The sequence below is a fragment of the Pan paniscus genome, chromosome 4 (genome assembly GCF_029289425.2).
Source record: "Pan paniscus chromosome 4, NHGRI_mPanPan1-v2.0_pri, whole genome shotgun sequence".
Classification (NCBI taxonomy): domain Eukaryota; kingdom Metazoa; phylum Chordata; class Mammalia; order Primates; family Hominidae; genus Pan; species Pan paniscus.
In genome coordinates, this window is record NC_073253.2 from 102707250 (window position 1) to 102734194 (window position 26945).

The 26945-nt window shown below is 38.3% G+C and overlaps 1 protein-coding gene across 2 annotated transcripts in view; it reads right to left on the bottom strand.

Moving 5' to 3' along the window:
• The window catches only part of EFNA5 (ephrin A5), a 301714-nt gene that overhangs the window by 50333 nt on the left and 224436 nt on the right, over positions 1–26945 (bottom strand). The gene's annotated exons all lie outside the window — the stretch shown is intronic.

Genomic DNA, 26945 nt, shown 5'->3' on the forward strand with positions numbered 1-26945 from the left:
AGAAAAAGAAAAAAAAATGTGATAATTCATAGAGAAAGGGCTTTCTGCTTGGAATCAGTGGTTAAGCCATTCAATAATTTTGGAGCTAAAGCATCTAGTATAGTAAGTTCTTACTGAATGCCATTATGATTTGGGGCATGGTTTGAAATGTTGCAGTTCCCAATCTAAGCCACAAAAAGCCATTTTACAGTGAGATTCCATTATATTTGTTTCAAAATATCCTATAAACTAAGTGCTTTGCTTTCATTTTAAATATTATATTAAATATCACTCTTTCAAACTGTGGAACTCTATAGAGGTACTAGTGTGCTGTTTTCCATGTTTCCTTTCATTCTTAAAAATCATATATTAAAACAAAGTTTTTATATTTTTATAATAGTGTTTCACTTGATAAATATTTTTGAATAAATGAATGAGGAAAGAACAAATAAATGACCGAATTGTTTTTTGTTATAGTTGAGGCCATTTTCCACTTTCTATGCAAATGAGGATTACAGCCATAAAATTGGGAGAATTAGAATCATAACATTTTACAGTTAGAAAGACAATTCCTAAAACACTTCCATTTTAGAGAAAAATAAAAAGACATAAAGATGAAGCAGTGAGTGATTGAGCCAAACCTAGTATGGAGACTTCGGATCCCAGTTCAGTGCTTTTCTTAGATCTGCTACGTCAGAAACTTATTTTAGTGCATCTCAATTTCGATGCAGCGTCTTTTCCATACTGAGAAAACAACCCATCTAAATCAAATGACTCTTCCCCTCATTTCTTTTAATCCCTCAACAGGTCATGTTCTAGAGCTGGGCTGGTGAGTAATGAAAGTAACAAGCCAAATGAAAATAGCCAAAACCACGGCTAATTCATCCTAGTTAAAAATGTACACACGTGAATACACACACCTCCCACCACAAACACCACACTGTCTGCTTCAATTCTCATCTCACAAAAGTTTTGCTTATCTGTTTTAACTAATGTGTCTTTCCCCATCAGTCGAACAGTATTTCCCAAGACACAACGATGTGTGAAACAGGAACTGTTATGCATACAACTTTCTCAGTCTAAAATCATGGTGGAAAAGCGTACAAAACTCCTTTGTTTTTAGCTGGTGAGGAAATTCTTCTCTGAGCCCTCAGAAATTTCATCATAAAATTGTGTTACTGCTGAAATACAATGCTCATAAAGTCATATAATCTCCAAGCTGGACAGTCTGAGTGTGAACACTTCCCAGTGGCAGTGAGACAGTTTATTCCATTTTTGGACATCTCTAGATGTTGGAAAGTTTCTTCTTATATTCAGCATATCCACTTCTGTGTAATTTCTACCCAGTGATCCTACTTCTGCTGCCTGGAATTACAAAAAACAAATCAAATTCCTCTTCTGCAAGGGAGTCCATAAAACATTTCAAGATGTCAGCTATATCTCTCTATATCTTCCTTTCTGCAGACATTTGAAAATCTTGATTCCCTTGGTTCTTTCTAGTATAGTTCCCAGGCTCGTCATCATTCTAGATTCTTGACCCTTCTCATAGTCTCCAGTTTCCCAGTATATTCCCCATAAAATGCAGCACCCGAACATAAACATAATAACGACCTCTGACAGCTTGTGACCAATGTCCACCCCAGTAGAAATATACCACCTTCTAGCCGGGTACAGTGGCTCACGCCTGTAATCCCAGCACTTTGGGAGGCCGGGTCAGGCAGATCACTTGTGTCCAGGAGTTTGAGACCAACCTGGCCAACATGGCGAAACCTTGTCTCTACTAAAAATACAAAAAATATTACCCAGGCATGGTGGCATATGCCTGTAATCCCAGCTACTCGGAAGGCTGAGGCACAAGAATGGCACGAACCTGGAAGGCGGAGGTTGCAGTGAGCTGAGATCATGCCACTGCACTCCAGCCTGGGTGACAGAGTGAGACTCGGTCTCACAAAAGAAAAAAGAAAGAAATAGACCACCTTCACTCTGGATGCTAAATATTCATTGACAAGCCAAGATACTCTTCCGAGAGACAACATTGTGAAAAAGTAGAGACACCATTCATTTTGACTAGGTAGACCTAGATTTAAGAACTGGATCTGCTGTTGGTTGAGTGGGAGAGTCATAAATCATTCTGAGCCTCAGTTTCCTCATATGTAAGTTGGGCTAATCATGAGAACCTGCCTTGCTGGCCTCTGGTGGCTGCTTCAAGCCTTAGATAAGGAAATGTATGGAACAAACTGTGTAGATGTAAACCACTGTTACCATCATCAGGATATACCAAAGCATATTAAAATAAGTAAATAAAATATTAATTTTAAAATAATAGTAAGAACATACAACAGAGATAAAAATAATATGTATATTTCCCCTTTTAAAAATCCAAAAGGAAAATCATATAGAAATGTTAAATTCTGTCCTTAAATGTCAAATGATCCATAGCAACTCCACTTGACCCTTGCTCTTGAAAAGCAGCATGCTGATTTACAAAGAGAAATAAGGACAAATTCTCAGAATATTCACTTTTCAGCTAGAGGATCCCAAAATACATAACCATTTTTTTAAAAACCGAAAACACTTGGAAGTATTTATATATTTGCAATGACCACGAGTTTACTTTTTCTTCATTACTAGCAGACAATGATTTGTCAAGATGCAAGGAAAGCCTGTGTTGCTTTTAAAAGATTTTTGAACATCAAGCTAACATCACTGCCAAAGTACAGAGAAAAGACACTGCAAAGTTCAGATAAAAGGGTGCTGGGATATGAAGCATCAGCACTCAGAGTAGCCTGACAGTTTTGGATAAGAGCCAGACAAGAACAGCAGAAGGCAATGCCCAGATGCACTTTATATTATTATATTATTATTATAGATTTTAAAGAGATTCAAGGGGGAAGTTTTTTCTTTCCCTAAGTGTCACTCATTTTAGCTTCTGCTAGCATTTGGCACTGCTCAAAGTGAAAGTAAAAATTAAAACTGCCATTGTCTGGACCCATTCTGTTACTCCTTTATTCTGTAATTCCTTTATTCCACAACTGAAAAAAAAATGTCAGTTTCTTCATGCCTAAAAGTTTGCTCTCCTTTCCTAACTCTTATCCCTGTTAATGTTGCTAAATTTTTACTAAAGCAAACTGTGAGGTTGAAGACCCATTCTACTTTGTGTTGACCAGCTATCCCTTCTGATGACATTTTATTTTGCATGGAGTGTTAAGTGAATTACGGTGGTACCTATTTCAAACATGCGATTGCCCCAGCAATTACTATTTCTTTCTTTCTTTCTTTTTTTTTCTTTGAGATGGAGTTTCACTCTGTTACCAGGCTGGAGTGCAGTGGTGTGATCTCGGCTCACTGCAACCTCCGCCTCCTTAATTCAAGCAATTCCCCTGCCTCAGCCTCCCAAGTAGCAGGGATACAGGCATGCGCCACCACACCCAGTTGATTTTTGTATTTTTAGTAGAGACAGGGTTTCACCATGTTGGCCAGAATGGTCTCAATCTCCTGACCTCGTGATCTGCCCAGCTCGGCCTCCCGAAGTGCTGGGATTACAGGCATGAGCCACTGTGCCTGGCCACAATTAGTATTTCTACCCTTTTAGCCATACGACGAAGAAAAGATGATGATTCACTACAGAATCAATTTACACTTTTGTTTCAGATCTTAAATTCGTATAGTTTAGTAATGTACATTTCAAAGGGTGGACAATATAAATATAAAAACAATGACAAATTGGAATTCATAAAAGGCAGCTATATAACATACTCAAGTATAATCCAAAGAAAAGTTTAGGATCACATATGCTAATCCTATTAGGTTGGTGCAAAAGTAATTGCGGTTTTTGCCTTAATATATCAAATCATGTTCTCTGGGTATAAAGTAGAATGGAACCATTCTTTTCTGGCCATACTATGAAGGAGCACATAAGTATGGCTAATATTAGAGTGCTTATTATGTTACATTCATTATCTCAACTTAATCTCTATTACAATGCCACAGAATAGCCACTATTATTACTACACCCATTTAAAGATGAGGAAATTGAGATTAAGAAGTCAAGCAACGTGCCCAATATTACACAACTAGTAAAGAAAAGGGGGAGGCAGAATTCAAACCCACTCTGACCTCAGAACCAAAGCTCTTCACTTTTCCATTTTGTGAGAGATTAAATTGCTAGAGCCAAGTCCTTAGGTCAGCACTATATTCCTCCAGAGGGACCCATTTTCATTCTTGATGAGGTTTCAGTTCTCTCCTTCATTCACGGATGCAACAAATATTTGCTGCATCCAGGATCTGCTATGGGCTTTACATATGTTATCATATGAAATCCTCCAAACAACCCTATTTTGTAGTTTTAATTAGTTTCACTTTACCAATGAGGAGAGGACATACAGAGAAGGCATTGTCCAACTTTTTATAGCTAATAAATAGCAGAGTTAGGATCTGAACTCAAGTCTTACATGGTTCTGAAGCATATTCTTGTCCTCCTAACCACAATGGTTCCAAAGCTTCACCAGCTGTAGCAACGACCGTCTTAAGAGTTTGGGTTACCTTTATATTTACACTGATCTTCTAGCAAAGCATTGCAACAAGGTGTCCCAGCCCTACTGTCTCCTCCATGAGGTTTGTCCCAAACTCCTAAACTGGAAAGCTGAGGGGTGTGTCAACATTTAGAATAAGCCTCAGATTGCAGGGTTAGCTCCTGACTCATCCTTTCACAGAATAACATGTTGTTAGGCTCAGCAGCCATTCACATAAAGGGATCTTTTTTCCATCAGGAAGCAGCTTTCATGAGCTCTAGCTCATATTAAAAGAGGAAACTGACATCTAGGAAGACTGATTCTGCATGCCAATATTTACAAATGCCATGGGTAACACAGCCATTGCTTTAACACATTTGTAAATTTCTTGGAAAATTTCTTGTAAATGTCTTCTCTTTATGTCTTATCCTTAATTCCATCGATTGTATCAGCAGTTCTATACCTCTATCTGAGATCACCACATAATTTTAACTATAAGAATTTCTGGCTGTACACCAAGCCAGCAATAATTACAATACAATCTCTACTAAATTATCACAGTGCTTCACAATGTAAAAGCATGCTCAGTTACCATACTTAGAAAAGCAATTGTGTTTGAGTAAAACAATTACTGCCCTGCCTGTTTTCACAGTGTAAAAGTCTCAAGAGTCAAGAAACATCTCATATGCATAAAAAGATGGTCCCTGCTCCCCAGAAGGCTGCATGGCCACTTAGGTCAATGTTCTGTGCAACATAAATAGTTGACCCTTGAGCAACACGGGTTTGAACTGCATGGATCCACTTACATGTGGACTTGCTTCTACCTGTGCCACCCCTGAGACAGCAAGACCAATCCCTCCTCATCCTCAGTCTACTCAATGTGAAGACAAGGATGAAGACCTTTAGGATTATCAACTTCCACTTAAAAAGAGTAAATATATTTTCTCTTCCTTATGATTTTATTAATAACATTTTTTTTTCTTGAGCTTACTTGATTATAAGAATATAGTATATATGTTTAACATAGAAAATATGCATTGACTGTTTATGTTAATGGCAAGGCTTCCAAGCAATTGTAGGCTATTAGTAGCTAAGGTTTTCAGGAGTCAAAAGTTATACCTGGATTTTCAACTACATGCAGGGCCAGTGACCTTAACCTCCCACATTGTTCAAGGATAAACTTCATATTATATGTACTCTATTATGGCAAGAATACATTGTACACATTTATGAAAATTTGGTGGTAGACTGGTTCAGAATCAATGTCATATATATTATAAAAGGGTAATTTTTGTTAATTTAGGAAAATAAAATTCAGCATGGCAACTAGTCCTTTGCAATCATCTCAAATACCAAAAATGAATTATGTACTTTATGGTAGTTCTTGATAAACCAGAGGCCACCTGGAGCATTGGATAAAAAGCACGTATCTAGGGCTACTGACAGCAAAAGTAACAACTGAAGCTGGGATTAGAGCTGAAAAAGTGTGCTTCTGGAAAGTGTGTTTGTTTCTCAGTGTTTACCTGATGACATTCCATTGTATGCTGAATAAATTTTAATTTTCAATTTAAAGCCACTGTTAATATCTCTCCCTTGCTGAGCATGGTGGCTGATGCCTGTAATCCTAGGACTTTGGGAAGCTGAAGTGGGAGGATCACTTGAGCCCAGGAGTTTGAGACCAGCCTGGGCAATATAGTGAGACTCCATCTCTATAAAACATTTTTTTAAAAAAATTAGCCAGGCATAGTAGTGTGTGCCTGTAGTCCCAGCTACTCAGAAGGCTGAGGCAGGAGGATCACTTGAGCCTCAGAGGCAGAGGTTGTAGTGAACCGAGATTGTGCCACTGCACTCCAGCCTGGGCAACAGAGCAAGACCCTGTCTCAAAAAAAAAAAAAATTGCTCCCTGTACTGAACCTATCTGCAAGAAGTAAGTCATGACTTGAGTCTCAGAATTCAGATGAAATAAAGACAAGAAAAGTGAGGTAACAGTTGACAACTAACTTTTCATTTAGATCTCACCAGTGTGCCCTCAACTTTCTACTGAGGAAGCAAAGCATTGTTTGATGACATTAAGTAGCCTAAGCTGTAAGAGCTTTGTCCTCCTAAGTACTTCATTTTCAAACTTGGATGGCTGAAAAAGGTACATCTACTACTTGAATAGTCTAGGTCCTTTACTAGTCTCAAGTGTAAGTTCTCAATGTACTCTGACCCTGTCTCTTGGTTCCTCTTTACTAAGGTAAGTAGATACCACCTCGCTTTTCTTCCTTATGATTTTCATGGTGCCGACCTGACTTCCTCCTGGACTCCACACTCCTGTGTTGTGGATATTGACAGCTGGGGAGGCCACATTGAAAGGACACTCAGGCAGTGCCCTGGGCTTCAGGCTGCAGAGGAGCAGGACCATAATCCTCCTTCTCTGAGTTCATCTTTAGCCACTTTGCCCTGCAGTCTTCCTCCTTTCATTCCATCCTCATTTGCTAAAGCCAAAATGCATTTCATTTTAGTAGCTGGAAAAGGAAGGGTATGGTGCATATTTAAAATGTTCTAAATTGGCCTTTAGCATATGTTGCTGGCACAGCAGAGAGCCTGCTTCCAGGGAAATATGTATGGAGGTATTTTATCAAGAAGCTCCTGAGTGAAGTTTCTTCACTCCATAAATATAGAAACAGCATTACTGAAAGGAGACTGTTATTAGAGGTTAGGAAGCTGTGAGATACTTTCATCCCCCTTCACATTATGTTTTAAAGAATTCAATAATGAAAATGTTATTTCTCATGAACTGGATAGTTGATTATTACATTTTAAATATATTTTAATCTGTCAAAGAGGTGATTGTTTTAATATTCCTACTTGAACAGAAATCCAATGTCACTTCTTTAATTACAAGGCAACCTAATGTATTACATTCTGAAATTGAAATGTAAAAGAAGGATATGATTTATGGTCAAAGATTAAGCAAATTTATCAGCTTAGGATTCCTCCAAAATTTTAAACTAATTCTAGAGTGAATATATCTTGGGAGCACTGTCTTCAAATTCTACTATTACTGATTTAAAGGCTAATTTCAGAATAAGATGTCTGTTTTTAACTAGTATAATTTTTCATTTGTCCCAAAAGGGGCTAATGGGTCCTGCAACAGATATGGGTTTGGTTTATAAATATGTTTTTGTGAGGAGATGGGCAGGACAGCAGTCTCTGTTGTATAACATGCTGCTTCTTGCCTCCTTCTGTTATTCCTTTCAGCACAGAATGCAAGCCTTATGGCTTTCCTATTCTAAATCTGAAGATGCTCTTTTTTTTTTTTTTGCTTTTCTGCGGAGGTTAAAGCATCGAATATCGAATACAAACAGCACATCAAACAGGGTAGATAAATAATACTAGCATCACTAAGGGCTGAACAAATATTTGTTTTGTTAATTTTAAATTTCTCTTTTCTCTCATGGACTGAAACATGTCTATCTTTCGGATGTATTGGTAATCAACCTCAATGTTCAGCTCTGAGAGAAGAGGACTCATGGATAGTTTCACTGTTACCCCACCAGGTGTGAAGGCTGAATGAGACCTTATATGATGACCAAAACACATAATTTCAGACCAATCCAGCTCTTCCAGGCTTTAGAACATGCTAAAATCAATGAATATTCCTAGAGAAGTGAAGGTTCACAAGTTAAAAAAGTATTCAAGGATAAATTTCAAAGATTTTTCCTACTTATTTGGCAGGAGAAATGCAGTATGCTACAATATATACTGACAAAATGTTTGGAACCTGGAGTTGGTGCTGTGTTTATCCATTAATGAAAGTTCCAACAGAGTTCTTGCACGTGCATGTTTTGATAATTAAAAATTCTGCAGCATAAGAGTTTTACCTTAAGTTCAGTAACTGTTGATGATGATAAGAAGACATCATTTTCTTGGCCAAATATTTAGAATTCATCAGCAGTTTATTATACTACCCTGTCACTTTTTTTCTTGTATGTATGTGTGTGCACTTTAAAAGCAAAACATTTAAAAATCCCACAATACTAATTACTCATATCAGATAGATAGATAAAATTCACATAGCTTTTGCCTGTTGCTTTTCTACTACAAGTCATGTCAGTCTGAATGACTTTTTAAAACTGGTATCTCCCAGAAATTGCACCTGTTTCATATACAAGGCCCAGGCCCACATAATGTTCTCTCCTCCAGTGTTGTAACTCATTTGGAGTTTGTTTTATTAGCTTGACGGAGGAGCTTCAAAGGAAAGAAAGCATTAAATTGGCAGAGCCTAAACAAGACTTTCCCTCAGGAAGGGGCTGGAAGCTTTGGGTGACAGTCTAATTGCTTCTAAGACCCCAAAGAGGCCTCGGGCATGGAGTAAGAGTGTGTCAACGTCAACAGGCCAAGTCAGCCAAAGAATTAAGCAGGCAGAGTTCTAAAGACCTAACACATCACAGATCACTTCAAATGGCTTTCAAAAGGAGATTTTAAAGAAATAGTTAATGTCTGGCAATCAGTATAGTCCTAACAGACGTCACTCCCACAATGCAAAACATGCTTTTCCTCTACTCCTGCTGGCCAGGAGCTTCCTATCAAAGCTGTACTTCAGGTCTTAAGCCAGTAGAGTTTTACACCCCCCACCCCCAACTTCAAGCACATGAAGCAGAGCACCTGCCACATACACACAGACCCAGCAAAAGGAGACACAGGCAACCATCAGATAGGCTATCTAGCCACTGTCCAAGGAGAACAGGATTAAACAAACTGATTCTGATCAGGGGATGTGGGAGTCAATCAAACAAATAAGCCACCTGTCAAACTGCTTACTTCCATGTAGCCCTTTTGTATCTTCTAGATACAAAAGAGAGGAGAGTTACCCAGCAGAATTTCAGGCTATTCACAGTTTCAAAAATAATAATAATAACCAAAGGGTTAATAAGTAAATCTCCTTTTTATTGACCAACTCAAGGAGAGATTTTTGGAAAAGAGTGATTTAATAGTTCTTAAGTACTTGGTGTGCAAAGAGTGAACTAAATATTTGTATTATGGGTTGATGATAACTTACTGGAATCATTACAATCTAAATCTGAAATTTAGCCCAGACTTTTAAAAAATTGAGATATCTGATAATTAATCTGTTAATTTATTAAACAAACAAAAAATAAATTGGAAGAAAGAAAATACATGGGTTTTATGGCTTTCTTTTATGTTTGATCTTCATCAGACAAGGGGAAGCATATATTTGGTAATGCTAGGGCATGATAATAATAATAATGTTTTCATACAAAACTGTAGACAATAAAGCAGAAATTGTGGCTGTTTCTATGGAAATTGGCACGTGCAAGGTAATTACTTCTATTTGGCCAGTTAGGACCTTGTGAGCAGTTGGATACAAATCTGGGACTGGGAATGAGGCTAATACAAAGAAAAGAGCTCTGCAGTCATTAGAAACGAGGTGGTGATCGTAGTCATAAAAAGTACTGAATTCATCCAAAGTCAATGTATAGATTTAGAAGAAAACTGGGACTTTGCTGAATGCAAATTGCTGTAATTATTACTATACTAGTTTTATATAGATTTATTTTTTACGTATAGATCTCCTTGAAAATAGTAATGGTGTTTACTTGTCTCTGTATCCCCAGCACTTAGCACCATGTTTGCACATAGTAGCGACTATATAGATGTTCGATGAAGAGGAATGTAGCTGAAGGGTATGAGAAGTGATGCTTAAAAACAGAAGAACTGTGTAAAGCATCCAATAATCTCTTCCTGTGTTCTGGGTCCCAGTATAAAATTTTGAGAGAAGCTAAATATTATAAACAAAGGTCAAGATCAGGAAACAAAATAATGGCAGGCTGCAAAAAGGAAAATGATAATCAGGACTGTTGTTCAAGCAATGCTAGAAAATTATGCCTAGCCAAGTAGACAACTTAAGCACCTAAGGCAGAATGAAAGTTTCTCTCGTCATTAAGTCCTCTATTCAATTACCATTTATCGGGGTAATTAAACACTGGAAAGTGATGCCAGGCTAATTGTTAGATTATGATAATTACACGTCTTTGCTATGCTACAGCTGATCAAAATAAGATGTGGTCCCGTGCACTTAGCCAAAGCTGCTCTGTAATCGTCAGACTTTTGTACAGTGCTAGGACATTTATTACTAATTCATTACAAATCAGGCGGAGAAGCTTATTATTTGTAATGCTTCTACCCCCTACCCCCACACAGCCTCCTGAAACAAGACTCACAAAAGGTTAAGCACAAACTTCTGCCTCTCATTGGCCCATTTCCATCCCAGTTACACAGCTGAGCAGCATTAGGTGCCTCTATTTGAGAGGGTTCATCAGGCTGCTTCACAAACATCCTGCAATCGCCTATCACATTGGCAGAAACATCCAAGACCCCTTTTCAGCCCCTGCCAACCACTGTTTTGCTCTCAGTTGTGTCCCAGCAACCATGAGCTGGAAATCCAGAGACTCCTTTGGTTTTGGGGCTCCCTCCTGCTCAGGTCAGGCCTCAGCTAGACTGAGATATGTCCAGGGGTTTGCTCCAGTTAGCAGGAGTCATGGGGAATACAGACTGTTCTCCACCTACCTGACATCCAGTCTCTGTTCTTCAAGCTGGGATCAGGAGAGGAAACCAACGTTCTCAGGCTCCCACCAGAGTCACCACAAAGCTACCAAATAGATTCGGATCTTTGGAGAGAAAGACTAGAACCAATGCATTGTCCTTGGGCTTTACAAGGCCAGAATGCCTGGCATATCTGGGGGTTAGAAATCTCTCCTTCCATCCCTGTACTAACTGCTCCAGGCCACTGTTGGAAGGTGGGAAGGCAAACAGGTATTTTATATTCTTCACTTGGCTTTATCCTGGGACTTTTGAGGTCCTCCCTGCAACCATCATCAGAATGTGTTAGCATGAGCCACTGTGAGGTGGAGGAAGCATACAGCATCAGGTTAAAAGTTTAGTAACTGCTACATTTATGTCATGGTATGTCTCTCTATTTTAGGATTTTTTTTCTCTTATTATTTTAGCAGTGTTACAGACTGAATGTCTGTCTCTCCCACTCCAATTCATGTTTAAGCCCCAACCCACAATGTGATTGCATTTGGAGACAGGGTCTTTTTTGGAAGTAATTAAGGTTAAATGAAGTCACAAGGGTGGGGCCCTAATCCAACAGGATTAGTGTCCTTATATGAATAGCAGAGAGCTCATTCTCCTTCTGCCATGTGAGGACTCAGGGAGGAGATGGCTACCCCAAGAGAGCCCCCACCAGAAATCAACTTCTGCTAGACCTTGGTCTGGGACTTCTAGCCTCCAAAACTGTGAGAAAATAAATCTCTGTTGTTTAAGCCACAGGGTCTATGGTAGTTTGTTATGGAAGTCTGAGCAGACTAATATGAGCAGTTTAACATTAAATTAGGGATACAGTGGGGGATAGGGTGGTTTTGAATTACATTGCTCTCAGTGACTTCAGATGTATATAAACATCAATAAAGAACAGCTAAGTAAAAATGGCCAGAAAGGAAGGGAGCAAGGGGGAAGGAAGATGGCAGAGTTATGCCACTACCAGCACTTCTCAGGATATCCTGCACATGGGAGAGACTCAGCATCTACTTGCTGCTCTGAGCAAATGGCTGCTCTGAGGCGAGAAGGCACACTATTTTTCTAAGTAAGCATAGTTTCACCTCTGAAATTAACTCATGGCACTACAAAAACGACTGTATTATCACCTGGCAACTGTGTTATCTCGCTGTTTTAGCAAAGGCTTTTGCCCAGAGATAGAATGAAGGGTGTTACAGAAAAGTCACATATTCCATTTTACCTTTCCTTGACCCTGGAAATTAAAACAGAATATGCCACCACCCTTCAACAATTGTATTAAGTGCATTCTAGGGGCAAAAGAAACCACGAGGTACTTTGTTAACACCAGAATATGTGAAACTGTCATTTCATGCACACATTTATTGGTGGCCTGTGGTTTAGACTGGGGAACAAAGGTACTTCAGTTCATCACATAAAAATGGTTTTGCACTACTTAGTATTATTATTTCCTCCCCACACTCATTAAAAGGATATCCATTCATACAGCTGGATCCTCTATTTACTTTTATAGCCTGGACCACAGAAAGATATATGCAAGAAAAATGCAATCATAAAAAATAAGAAACTAATTGCTCTATCCCAAGGAAACATAAGCGGGAGAAAGAAATAAACAATTCACCATTTATTTCTCAGAAATAAATCTAAGCACTTTAGAGGATTCTCAAGTACTACAATATTTCTACCTACTTAAATGCTTGTCTATCTCAATGACAGAGAATATAGTTGTTTTTCTTTTTCCACCTATCATCTTAATAAACTCTACTTTCAAAATGTCTACCTTGGAAAAGAACTATAGTTCAAAGCGAGTGCACATGATCTTCCTATTGAACTTTCAGAATTTTTGGTATTGCCAGAAGCTCTGAATGAGCCACTTGTGTGGACTGCAAGGTTTCAGAGGCAAGGTTAATGTCAAGACACAAAGAGGATGAAATAAGCAGATGATAATGGGCACTCCATACCCATGAAAACTCAGCACTGTCAGCTTTGAGAAGACAGGGTCACAACTTACTTTCTTCAGTACTCAGTAGTGCAATCCCAGATCCCAAAGTTTCACGACGTACACATTAACATTTTATTGCTGCTCACACTGTTCAAGGCAGACAGAAAGAGAGAATGTGAGCTGTTTTTGGTCACAAACTCAGTGTTGATGAGCTGGGTCAAAAAACAACACAGGATTTACAAAACCTATGGGAGATATTAAATGAGCCTGGGACTAAGCACAGAATCTGTATGCTATGTGATGGTAAATGTTACTCTAATATAGCACGTCAATTGATTTATTTACAGAATAGGATCATTTTACTTGTTGATGTTTTAATTCAACATCTGGGTATCTACCTTGTACATGCCAAATATTTATCAAAATCATACCCCATTTTGCATGCTAAAAAAAAAACTTGGATTTTTTTTTCAGTTCTACAAATATAAAGTATTCCTTTCAACCCTCTCTCTGAGAAGTAAAGGCATAGGGCAAACAGGGATTTCACCTTGGTATATCTCAGATTTCTGGCTCAAGACACTCTGTATCTGAGAAAGATTCACAACAGCCAAAACCAACTCAAGGATGTTTTTAAATCCAGTCATTAATTAAAAACCCTAAGTCATGGTCACTGAAAGTACTGGTTACTATGGTTCTATAAACATGATTAGGGAAAATAACATGACATGTGCTGGCCAGGTGAGCAGATTAGAAGCACAATCTACCAGGCTAATATAAAGAGTATACCCACTCTTGGTGCTGTTAAACCTGCCCTGAAGCATGCACTAATATTCAGGGCTGGAGCAAGGAAGGATAGTGTCCTATCTGCAGAAACACCTTTCCTTCCTTGTGTAGGCAGTGAAGCTGTGCTGGAATTGCATTTCCCACCATATAACTGGGACATGATCTGAAGCTTACATATACTTCAGTTTAGGGTTCTGAATCCTAAGAAGTTACAAATCATTCCAACTCACTAGAGGAAATGAAAATTAGGAGCTGTGGGAGGTGCCTATTGTTTTTCTGTTTTAGTTTAAATATGAATTTCTGGCATAAAAGCTGAAGAAATATACTTACATATGCATAGCACTTTCTGGTAGAACATTAAATTTAGTTTATTTTTTAAATAAGGGTGGTACCTTCTGAATATAATTAATATCTCTAAAGATGTCAGAGATGTTTCCAAGTATATGGAAACATGAAATACTGCATTTCTTTGACAATTAGGACATTTAAAAATTTGTATCACATGTGGAAAATTGTGTTGATTCTAATTATGAAAAAACTTACTGGACAACTCAAAATTAGACATATCACTCCTGATTTTCTTCGAATCTAAGAAATCCTCCTACATAAAACTTTTGATAAAGGTTTTGACTCAACAACAGCTACAACCATCTTACTAGAGTTGAGAGCAACAAAATCCTAACTCACCACTCCTTGAAAACACCAGGTTATTTGCCTTTGTATTCTAGACCAATAACCTGGCTTTGTATCCTAGACACTACTGATGTTCACTAGTTTTAACCTACAGTAATTATATAAATATACATAGCATGCATGACATCAGCTTGCAAAGAGATGGCCTTTTTTTTTCCATTGATACTTAGTGTTAATAATTTCACAAGAACCCTACTTCGGAATCAAGACTATAGAGAGATTATACTAGCAAAATAAAGTTTGAGCCGTCATCTTATCCAGCTGTTTCCTTTTAGAACTCTTAACTACCTAGTTTCTTTTTTTGAAAATCTCCAGGGGAGAATTTCATTCTAAAATAGTAGTTCTTTCCCAGGACCTATAGATGTCATTCAAAATTCAGTACATAAAGAAATTCTCTTTTCAAGGGCATCCAGCTTTCCAGTGCAGTTCAGAGCAATCCCCTCAACCCTGCCCTGTAAGAAGATTTGAGAGAAATGTATAGAAAATGTAGCTTATGTTTTCCTAGGAAAGTTGAGCTGATTGTATTATCAACTGTCTATTGCATTAGCAATTTCCAGCTGAATTACAAACTGTTTCCCTGCATTATATTGCTATTGTTCAATATCATTTTATTGCCCTAATGAAACAAAGCTATATAAAATAACCATAAAGTACTGATTACAGTTAACTATAATGGAAGCGAGCTAAGGAAAGCTCTATTTTTAAAATAAGCAAAGAAAAAGAAGAAATGCTGATACTCAGAAGACTTTTTTTTTTTCTCTTTTTGGTTTTCTGGATTGGGATCAAAACAACACTGACAAATTACTTCTTCTTTCTCTTCCAACAATACAGATGGTATTTCCCCCCAAGACAGAATTTCTAGAAAACTTCCCAAGGAGCGAAAGTTCCCCAGGTACTAAAAAAAAAAAAAAAAAAAAAAAAACCCTGTGAATTATAAATATGTCTTAAAAAGTACCTACCTCAAACCAGAGTATTCTCTTCATATCATGGAAGAAGATATCCAAATTTTCCCTGGGGTACAGGTTTCTCCCTGTCTGTAGATGAGCTCTTTGGAAAAGTACCATTATGAACCATTAGGGGCATTGCTTATTGGCCTATATTAAATCGACCAGCAACACAAATGATTAGGATGCTGTGCTGGGCAGGAGGCTGCCCAAATAAGATGGCAAATCCATAGCTAAGGTTTCTGCCTTTTAGTAAAGGCAATGAAGATGACTTGGCAGTTCCTTATATACCCAGCTCCTTTTCCATAGATAGAACCAGTAAACAAAGAGTTGGAAAGAACAGGCAAAAGAGAAAATTCTTGGGTGTTGCTAATTAAATGATGACTATAAGCTGCAGTGCCAGGCACTTGCTGTCCTCTGACATGCATGCCAGACCCACTATACCCCCTCAAGAACAGCATAATTAGAGTAAGGGGGAACAGAGTATCATTCCCCAAGAATTTCTTGTGTTGAACTGGAGACAGTTAATGAAACTACTGCACAGTGCTGTAGTGGCAGATGATCTGTGACTGCCCTTTTTCTAGGCGCTTAAACTTTCAACATCTGAAAAATTCTTCTTGCCATTTCTTCAGTAGATATGGTGTCAATGCCACATGTTCTTACTCATAAGTGGGAATTGAACAATGAGAACACATGGACACAGGGAGGGGAACACTACACACTGGGGACTGTCGGGGGTTGGGTGAAAAGGGGAGGGAGAGCATTAGGACAAATACCTAATGCATGCAGTGCTTAAAACCCAGATGTCAGGTTGATAGGTGCAGCAAACTACCATGGCACATGTATACCTATGTAACAAACCTGCACGTTCAGCACATGTATCCCAGAACTTAAAGTAAAATGTAATAAAATAAATTTCAAAAAGATATGGTGTAAATGTAAAGTACACTGGAAATGCCTGAATGTCAAGATCAGAGACTAGCTCCTCCAAGACAAACTCTGGTAATGGAACAATCCTTATTCTTCTAGAGATCTTTGGTGAGTATTCACATTATCTACGAGGAACGTGGATGATAACATCATCCATGTGGACACAGCATGCTGAGTGCTACATACTATATTTGATGCACTGATCTGATGTCAGTGGTTCAGAACAGTTTCCGCAATGCTCAGTATACTTGCATTTTCTCATTTCTGCACCCCTGAAAAAAGCTAAAAATAAATCAGGGTGATATCTGTTAGACCTCTTTCAATAGTGTGTATTGCTTGAAAGATGAAAGAGAACATGCATTTATCTTTTCCTATTAGAGTGCTAATTTATGCAAGTTCATTTGCCTTTTGCATCTATTGATTGGATTCTTGTTGTCTCATCCCCTGTACTCCATTAGAATCCTCACTGACTTAACAATAATGCAAAGGCAGACAAAATTTGTACAGATTTTTACATGCTCTTGCATCTATAGCCTATTTAAAAGTTTGCATAAGCAAGACAGTGTAAGTAGAAATTATGGGCAACATGAAAAAGTATTTCACATCATTGCATCAGAAAGAAAATCTCAGAGAAGATGAGAATACTTAATGGTTGAACTTCTCTTTTCAATTTTAAATAGTCATGGCTGAACATTTGAAAAGAATCTTGTGCTTCAGGCATGCCGAAATTAAAATAGAAGCGCAATTTGAGATTACAGTTTATAAAACCAGTAAGCACAGCTGCTACATGTAGGACAGGAATGGCCCTCCTTTTCCAAATCCATTTGTGTAAGTCAAACTTAGAAGTAAGATTTTCTTTACTATGAAAACTGGCAAAAGGACACAGCCCTAGGAGAATAATTTTCAGACATGGTTTCCTATGTATTTGCTCCCAGACTCAAAGAATGCTTTATTTCCTGCTTCATTGGGAATATATATACATATTAATTAGTTTAAATGCTTACCGTTTATGGGGTCAAAATCTGATTTTAGTTTCAGGAATAATGATAAAATAACTTATTTAAATATTAAGTGACATAAAAGCTCATAATCATAGGACAAGAGTATAAAGATTGCCATTTTAAAAAAGTTTTTTGGAGATAGAGTCTGTCAGATAGACTCTGTCAACCAGGCTGCAGTGCAGTGGTGTGATTTCGGCTCACTGCAAACCTCCACCTCCTGAGTTCAAGTGATTTTTGTGCCTCAGCCTCCCGAGTAGCTTGGATTACAGGCATCCACCGTCACACTCGGCTAATTTTTATATTTTTAGTAGATACAGGGTTTTGCCATGTTGGTCAGGCTGGTCTTGAACTCCTGACCACAAGTGATCTGCCTGGCTGGGCCTCCCAAAGTGCTGGGATTACAGGTGTAAGCCACCACACCTGGCCTCAAAGATTGCCATTTGAGATATAACTTTAAACCCCAAAGAGTATTTTAATGCACTTTGTACAGAGCACATATGTGCTCTATTGAAGGGTTTATAACTATTCCTTCTGGTTTTCACTTCACTATGTCCAAAAAGGAAGAGGGAAAATGTAAAAGTCCAGTGAGAATCTGATCTGTTCTCATCCTCCAAGTGATTACTGGCCTCAGAGATTTGACAATGGAGAAATCGCAAGATGCTCACAAGTCACGAAAAGGGAGGCTTCTCAGCATATTGAGGATGCTAGAGTTGTTCAGGCAGGGATGTTCGACAGAGGCAGAGGGACACCTAGCAGGTGTGGAGTTCAGCCACCCAGACCTCTCCAAGGATGGCTGCAAATAGCACAAGATGTCCACGAACACTAATAGGCGTCCTCTGAACCACTTGGGAGGTGTCACTAATAAAAAGTGGAAATCAAAATGGAAAGAAAATTTCACCTCTAACTCCTTCTTGTGGCACCTGGCTTTTTCAGCACATATGGTACATAAAGTTTGTTAATGTCTGGTGGTTATCGAGTAAATCAGAGTTGATTAAAGATGTTTCAACTTTATCTTCATTTTTCAGACTTTATAGACATCCATCTGATAACTGAGAATAAACAACTATTTTATTGGTTGCGGCAGACAGTTCAGGAAAGAGGTTAAGAGAAAGGAATACACAGTTGTCTGCCTATCTTCGAATCTGGGCTCTGCTGCTACTAACTGTGTAATCTTGGCACATTCCATGACCTCTCCACATCTCAGGTTCCTCACCTGTAACATCAGAACATAACACCTCACTCTTAGGACATGTTAGGATTAAATGTATAAACTAAATGAACAAATAAATGATGACTAAAAGTACAGTGCTTCGTACAGTGCCTGACAAATGATTAAGTGCTCAGTATGTATTAAAACAAGGTAAGAGGAATATATTCAATTATACTATTTATGGAACTTTTAGGGTATTATTTTTACCACTAAAATGAATTTTAATTATTTGAAAAGCATCCTGAGAATCTCAAAGATCCTGCAAAATAAAAATTTCAACAGTCATTATTACATATCTTGAGTAGGTAGAGTGTAATTTTTGTTTATGAAGCAAGGAAATGTGATTTCTAAAACATTAGAGAGGCAGGACATGGTGGCTTACACCTGTAATCCCAGCACTTTGGGAGGCTGAGGCAGGCAGATCACGAGGTCAGGAGATCGAGACCAGACCATCCTGGCTAACACGGTGAATCCCTGTCTCTACTAAAAATACAAAAAATTAGCTGGGCATGGTGGCGGGGGCCTGTAGTCCCAGCTACTCAGGAGGCTGAGGCAGGAGAATCGCTTGAACCCAGGAGGCAGAGGTTGCAGTGAGCCAAGATCACGCCACTGTACTCCAGCCTGGGTGACAAAAAACTTCAGAAAATGGGGAAGAAGACACTGACTTTCTCAAGGGGACTGTCTATGCACTCACAAAGAAATCTCAGTCACCTTCTGGAAGCATGCAGGATATATAAATACACAAAGGAAGGGTGGGCAGTTGCCTCTGTGAGGTAATTCTGGGACACAAAGGCCATCTTTAAACAAAACTGCCTTCCCAAAAGTGAATGTCAATCCTTAAATATGTGCAAAATGTTACTTTGCTTGGGAGGAAAATCTTACTTGCCAGCTAATGCATTAACATATTTTCATCTCTCTGACCCATTAATACCTGTCACCCAGCAGAGTTAAGACCCCTGAGAGACTGGTGAACACAGTGGGTAAGTTTTTATGAGAAAGGGGCCTCAGGAAAGGGGAATCAGACTGAATGACAGAGGTACAGGGTGACAACAGAGGAACACTGAGACTTTGCAATTCTGCTGAGGTCAGCTCAAAAGACTAAGTGTCTTCACACTGCATTAGACTAAATGATGTTTCTCTACAGGAAGACCTGTTTTAACTTAAACTTTAAAATTACGCATTTGAGCAATATGATATTCGATTGACCTTCCATCCTTTCCTAATTTGATTGACTTTTCACATATTTATGTCCTGTCTCCCTTGTTAATTAAGTAATTCATTCAAGACAAGTATATTGATTGCCTCCTGTGGCTCAGGCTTTGTACTTAAAGGTGGAGAAACAGAAATGAACCAAGACATAGTCCTGCCCTGGAGAAACTGACAGTCTAGTGGGGAAGGCAGTCATCCAAATACATCACTCCAATAAAGTGCTATAAATGTAAGAGAAACGTGTACCAAATGCTGTAGAAAATAGTAAACAGCAAAAGACTTCAAAAGAGCTCAGAAAGACCATACAGAAGAGCCAGCACTTGCAGGATGGACGAAGGGGAGGGGGGCTTCTCAGGCAAGGCAAAATGTACAGACCCAAAGAAATGCGAAAGCAAGGACAGTGTTGACAGCAAATGAGACCACCAAAGGAGGTTAGAACCTTATTTTGAAAAAGGAGTTTGACAGGCAATTAAGAACAAGGGATTTTTTTTTTCTTTTTTTTTCCCCTCTGAGATGGAGTCTGGTTCTGTTGCCCAGGCTGGAGTGCAGTGGCACAATCTCAGCTCACTGCAACTTCCACCTCCCGGGTTCAAGCGATTCTCTGCCTCAGCCTCCCGAGTAGCTGGGATTACAGGTGCCTGCCACCACGCCCAGCTAATTTTTGACTCCTAACCTCATGATCCACCCACCTCAGCCTCCCAAAGTGCTGGGATTATAGGCATGAGCCACTGCGCCCAGCCAAGAACAAGGGAAAATTTTTAAGAAGGTGCAGAACATGATTGGATTTGTATGTTAAAGTGATCATTCTGTTAGTCCTGGAGAAGACAGACTGGATGGAGAGAAAGCTCGAAGTAGTAAGATCATTAAGGAGTCTACTGCATTAGACCAGGCAAACAAACACACAGACCTTGCCAGCTTCAGCTGAGAATTCCTTACTCCCTGGCACCTGCCAGTAAACTATTCACTTATTCTTCCATTAAACGACTATTTGTAGAGGCCCTATTGAATGCTAGATACTGGCACTGTGGAAAGCTACAAAATAATACACATAAAGACTTCACTTCAGCTTCTTATGACTGCATAGACATGACAAGAGCCTAAAGTAGGTCATTTGTGGGCTTAAGGAAAAGGAGATGGACAAGAGAAAAGTTACACAGAAGGAGGAACATCAGAAGGTTAAAAATAATCCCCAGGGCTGGGTGCAGTGGCTCACACCTGTAATCCCAGCACTTTGGAAGGCTGAGGCGGGCGGATCACGAGATCAGGAGTTCGAGACCAGCCTGGCCAACATAATGAAACCCCATCTCTACTAAAAATACAAAAAATTAGCTGCATGTGGTGGTGTGCGCCTGTAATCCCAGCTACTTGAGAGGCTGAGGCAGGAGAATTGCTTGAACCCGGGAGATGGAGGTTGCAGTGAGACGAGATCATGCCACTGCACTCCAGCCTGGGCGACAGTGTGAAACTCTGTCTCACAATAAATAAATAAATAAATAAATAAATAAATAAATAAATAAATAAAATAAAAACAAAAATAATCCCCAACATTTGTTCATTATTTTGCAGCTCTTACATATCACCATGAAGGGCAATGTGGGGTGGGTTGGGGTGGGGGTGAAGGTCTGAAAGAGTAGTGCATGTGAGGTTAAAGGCCTGGGTTTAAATACTTCCCCTATACCTCAGTTTTTAAATAAATAAATGAAAAATAAGGTGTCCTAAAGGTTCTATAACACTTTCAGTTTCACACATGGAACATGCAGAAAATAGTCACCACATATTTGGTGACTGAATTATTTCAGAAGCCAAATGATACGATTTAGTGGAACACTGAGACTACGGCTAATTCTGCTCCTGGATTTCCATTCATCACATCAATTTCAACAAGTGAAGAGCAGCTATAACCAAATGGCTAAAGCTGGCAGAGTGTCCAACGCCTAGAGGCACAAGGAGGTCATAATGATTGTCTAGTGACTGGTATGGAAGGGTGGAAGCCAAAAATATGGCTAAAACCATAAAAAAAAAAAAGGATTCTACTCTTCCCTGATGGAAAGTGGCAGAACTAGGGACACTTTAGGTGATGACAACGAATAGAAATGTCACCATTGATGAAAAGCTACAAGAGAAGATGTAGCTTATCACATTATCCCTCCCCGCCCCCCCAACTACACCTGCTCTGAAACCTTCCAACAGCCAAAGCAGCACAACAGGAAATGACAAGTATAATGATGAGAAAAACCAGTGAGGTCACCATTTAATAATTTTCCCCAAGTATTTTCTGCACTGTTTCATGGAGTATTGTCACATCCAAAGTCCTTAAGAAGCTCTCTAGGTTCCAACATTCCTGACAGAGGAATATAAATAAATAACGTACACTTAATCAAAATTGTTTTACACCTGCTCCTTCCTACTAAAAATGATAGAAAAGAAAACATCTGCATTACTGTCTCTGGAGAAGTAAACTTCTCCTCTTCCAAAGTCTTTTGAAGGGTAATGAGATGGCTTAAGTGCAGGGAAAATTTAAGATTTTGTCCAGGTCTGAAATTGTTGACAATATGTTAAGCAGACGGAGGTGATTTCTTTTGTTTCTCTAACTTTCCCTTTTGGTTCTGATGAAGGAGATGCTGACATAAATGTTTTTGTTGTTTTGCATGGCAGATAGACTTGCACATCTCAAAGGGGAAGCAAATCATCTCCTTGCAAATGATGGGTTATTTTTGCCAAAAAATTTGTATTAACGACGGCAGAAAGCCGTGAAATATTTATATGCCTCGACTTCCACATGAGAAGGGAGGAGGGGAGTTGTGAGAGAGGGAACGGGATATGCCACACAAAAATTTTTTGGTCATTTTGATTCACTGAAACAAAATGGCTTTTTAAGCACCCTGAGACCTCCACGTGTTTGTTTAGGATTCCAAAGGCAAAGTTTTTTTGCTCCTCTAGATGACAGCAAAATCTTCACTTCCTTGAAAACTGGTGCTATCAGCCTCATTGTGACAAGATTTAAGTAAAGCCACAGAACTGGAATTGTGAAATGCCTCCTGCCATGCTCCCTCTCTTGCCTTCTTTCTAAATTAGTTTTGTTGACTAATATTTTCTCCTCCTAGTGTCCTTAAGCATGTACAAAGCACTAATTCACACATAACATTCAAGAGCGCCTAATGCCTCAAAGTATTGCTCAGTAACTCCAATGTTTTTTCTACTTTTGCTCCAAAAATTTTGCCTATAATTGATAAAAGCATGAAACACTGAGCAACTAGAGGGATAAGGGTGAAAGCCAGGGCACTGGATGTATGTGGTTCATCCACTAAATACGCCAACAAAGTATCCATTATTTCACATGAACCAGACTCTGTTTTGTAAGAGACGCTGGGGGTGTTTAGAATTCTAAAATTATATGGTATTGTTGAGGTCAGTCAGAAACCACTCAAACCAATGAGGATATGAGAGTTATGCTTATGTGTGGCAATTCAAATGTAATATTAAAAAGTCACAGTGCTTTATCATTTATCCCATTTCTTAAGAGAACAAAGGCAATGATTCTGGAGGCTTTTCATTGTCTTTAGACAACTGCAAGAAACTGAGAGCTACGTGGTCTTGGCATTTGATCCTGAAGGTTAATCCCTTGGGAAGTCAGAGAGCTTTCTTTGCAATGTCTAGAGGACCACACTATTCTATAGCATAAAAGCTGGAGGTCTTACCAAGATGGAAAACGTTAAATATAGTTTATGAGACTATTAAAAGTTTATGACATCACTTCCCTATTCTCTGATATTCATCAATAAATCCCCTTTGATCTCCACAGGAATCTCAGTGTAGCTTCTTGTACAGTAATACCTATGTACTCAAGCTTCAAAGATCCATTTACTTCACATGTGTAATTTGCCCACTTATTCCTGCTGAGATAATACCCTTGGTTTAATTGCCCATAGAGCAACTGGATAAATCAACTACGTTGGTTTGTATTAGCTGTCTATGCATATGTGTAAAGCAAAAATAAATAAATAAAAAGCAAGACTGTTCAAGTCATTAACTGCAAAAATTAGAATAAAAAATTTTTTCCTAAGAGCCACAAATAGACTCAACCAGTATTTCTAAATTTTACAAAATGAAAAAAGTCCTTTAAAAATATACTTGGAGATATCAACTACTTCATTGTTTTGGAGGCAGAGAATAAATAATCTCAATATACATTTAGATAGATAGATAGATAATCTATAAAGAGAAAATGATGGTGAATAGATGAATGAATGAATGAATGAATAAGTGAAAACCTAAATGAATGAGTGAACAAATGCATAGAAAAAAGCATATAAATTAAACAAGCCTGGACCCACTTAAGAAATGTCAGACTTATCAGGAAACAATAGGTACTGGAGAGGCTGTGGAGAAATAGGAAGGCTTTTCCACTGTTGGTGGGAGGGTAACTTAGTTCAACCATTGTGGAAGACAGTATGGCGATTCCTCAAGGACCTGGAACCAGAAATACCATTTGACCCAGCAATCCCATTACTGGGTATATACCCAAAGGGATATAAATCATTCTACTATAAAGACACATGTACACATATGTTTATTGTAGTACTATTTACAATAGCAAAGACATGGAACCAACTCAAAGGTCCATCAATGATAAGACAGGATAAAGAAAATGTGGTACGTATATACCACGGAATACTATGCAGCCATAAAAAGGAATGAGATCGCGTCCTTGATAAAGCTGGAAGCCATTATCCTCAGCAAACTAACACAGGAACAGAAAACTAAACAGCACATGTTCTCACTCATAAGTAGGAGTTGAACATTGAGAACACATGGACACAGGGAGGGGAACAACACACACCAGGGCCTTTTACCGGGGTGGGGGGTGAGGGGAGGGAACTTAGAGGACGGGTCAATAGGTGCAGCAAACCACCATGGCACACGTATACCTATGTGACAAACCTGTACGTTCCGCACAAGTATCCCGTTTTTTTTCTTTTAGAAAAAAAAAAGTCAGACTTATACAGCTGACATTAATTTACAGAAATTCAAGCCTATTTTCACTTAATAGTCAGCACTATGATGAAAGAAAAATCTCTTTATAGGCTGGGCACAATGGCTCACGCCTGTAATCTCAGCACTTTGGGAGGCTGAGACTAGAGGATCACTTGAGCCCCGAAGTTTGCGACCAACCTGAGCAATACAGTGAAACCCCATCTCAAAAAAAAAAGTTAAAAAATTAGCCGGGGGTGGTGGTATGTATCTGTAGTCCCAGCTACTTGGGAGGGCTGAGGTGGGAAGACTGCTTGAGCCCAGGAGGTCAAGGCTGCAGTGAATCGTGATCGAGCCACTGTACTTACTCCAGCCTGGGCTCAGAATGAGACGCTGTCTCAGAAAAATTTTTGAAAACTCTTGTATACAACAAATTATCATATCTTATGTTTTAAACCTTTAAAGAGTCATTTTCTACTTGAGCTTCTGGTTATTACATTACATACCTAGGAAAACTCATATATGTACAGACATGCATACACAGAAAGGCTTAAATCCAAAACACAAAATATTTCAGTAAAACACCTTAATCCTTCAAATAAGTGAAAAGAAAAGCTTGCCTGGCCTGATTTCTTTCTTTCTTCTTTTTAAAAAAGCTTATATGAATGTTGTATCCATATAAGAATAATAAGCCCTGCATTGTTTTAAATAAATCTCTATTTGATCTTCTGGCTTCTTTCTAAAGACACTTTACTTCTCAATAACAATACACTATTTAACTGGATATTGAAATACATAAATATATATTTTATTACAAAACCCTAGAACATAGTCACATTCTAGATGGAGTTCTATAACTGACAGAATGTTCAGATAGAAAGATGTGAAGGCTATTTAGACATATTAGATATTAAAAGAATTGATAAAAATCATTGCTTTTTTATTTAAAAACTTCCAATAGTTGGTAAAGTCAGACAATGACCACCAGAATAACATAATAAATAAATCTTATATTCAGAACAAAATTTATTTCATCTGAAAAATATAAAAATGTATTATTACCAACTGGGTCTTATGTATGTCATTCTGATTTAAGTATGGCTTAAAATATGCTGAGCCTATTATATATGGGACTCTTTCTTATGCACTCTATGTATATTCATTTTACATGGGAATTAAACTCTATAAATTGAGTTCTACAAGTGCATAAGTACAGAAACAAATAGAAACCTATTTATAGGTAATTGATTTCATGATTTTTGGAGTTGACTAGGTGATTTTTAAGTGGCACTAGCAATGAGGTCTGCCAAGTTTCTACTTTTGAACATTTCTATACCTTGTGGTCTCAATTTAAAATACATGAGAAATCACAAATTCAAGCAATGCCAGAGATGAAAGGAAGACCTTAGCAGCAGCAGGTGGAGCGGAGGAGGTATTATTGAAATACTTGTTGATATGATTCAAGAGTGCTCAAGGCCATCTGATGCTAAGGGCCACAAGCAAAATCAGCAGAGGCCTAACCTGACTAATTGTCTCCCCTGATTGTGACGGTTTTGATTAGAAGAATAATCAGCTCTCAGCAGCCTGTAGGCAAAAATGCAAACTGAAGGAGTGTGTGTGTGTGTGTGTGTGTGTGTGTGTGTGTGTGACAGATGCATAGCAGAATGAATGCCAGATCAATATTAACCCACTCTTAAAACATTAAAGGGGTTCCAATATGAACAAAAGCCAATAATTCCCTTCATAGCTAACTAGCATGAACGTTTTTCCTTCTGTCACTTTATAATTGCTTTTATACAATCTAAAGCAAATGCTGATATTCAGGCTTTCCAAAAGTCCAAATGCATTCATATTTTGTCACTGAAAATTGAAGTCATACAATTCTACAAGTCATTTTTGAGCAGTTACTTTAAAATACTTTATATTAAACTCAACAAGACATCGTTTTAAGATAAATAAGTAGAATTTTTTCTTAAAGCTTTTTCTACTATTTCATCAATATGTTAATGAAAATGTATAAAAATACCTCTGTTTTTAAAGTTAAGATTAAGAATATATATTTAATCATCCAAACGACTACATTAAAATCAGCTGTAATCATCATTTGAAGCTTTACTTTGTGATTGTCTGCTTCTTTTTTCAGATGACCAGTCTCTCAGTTTTGTGCAAAGTATCTTAAACTTAGACTAA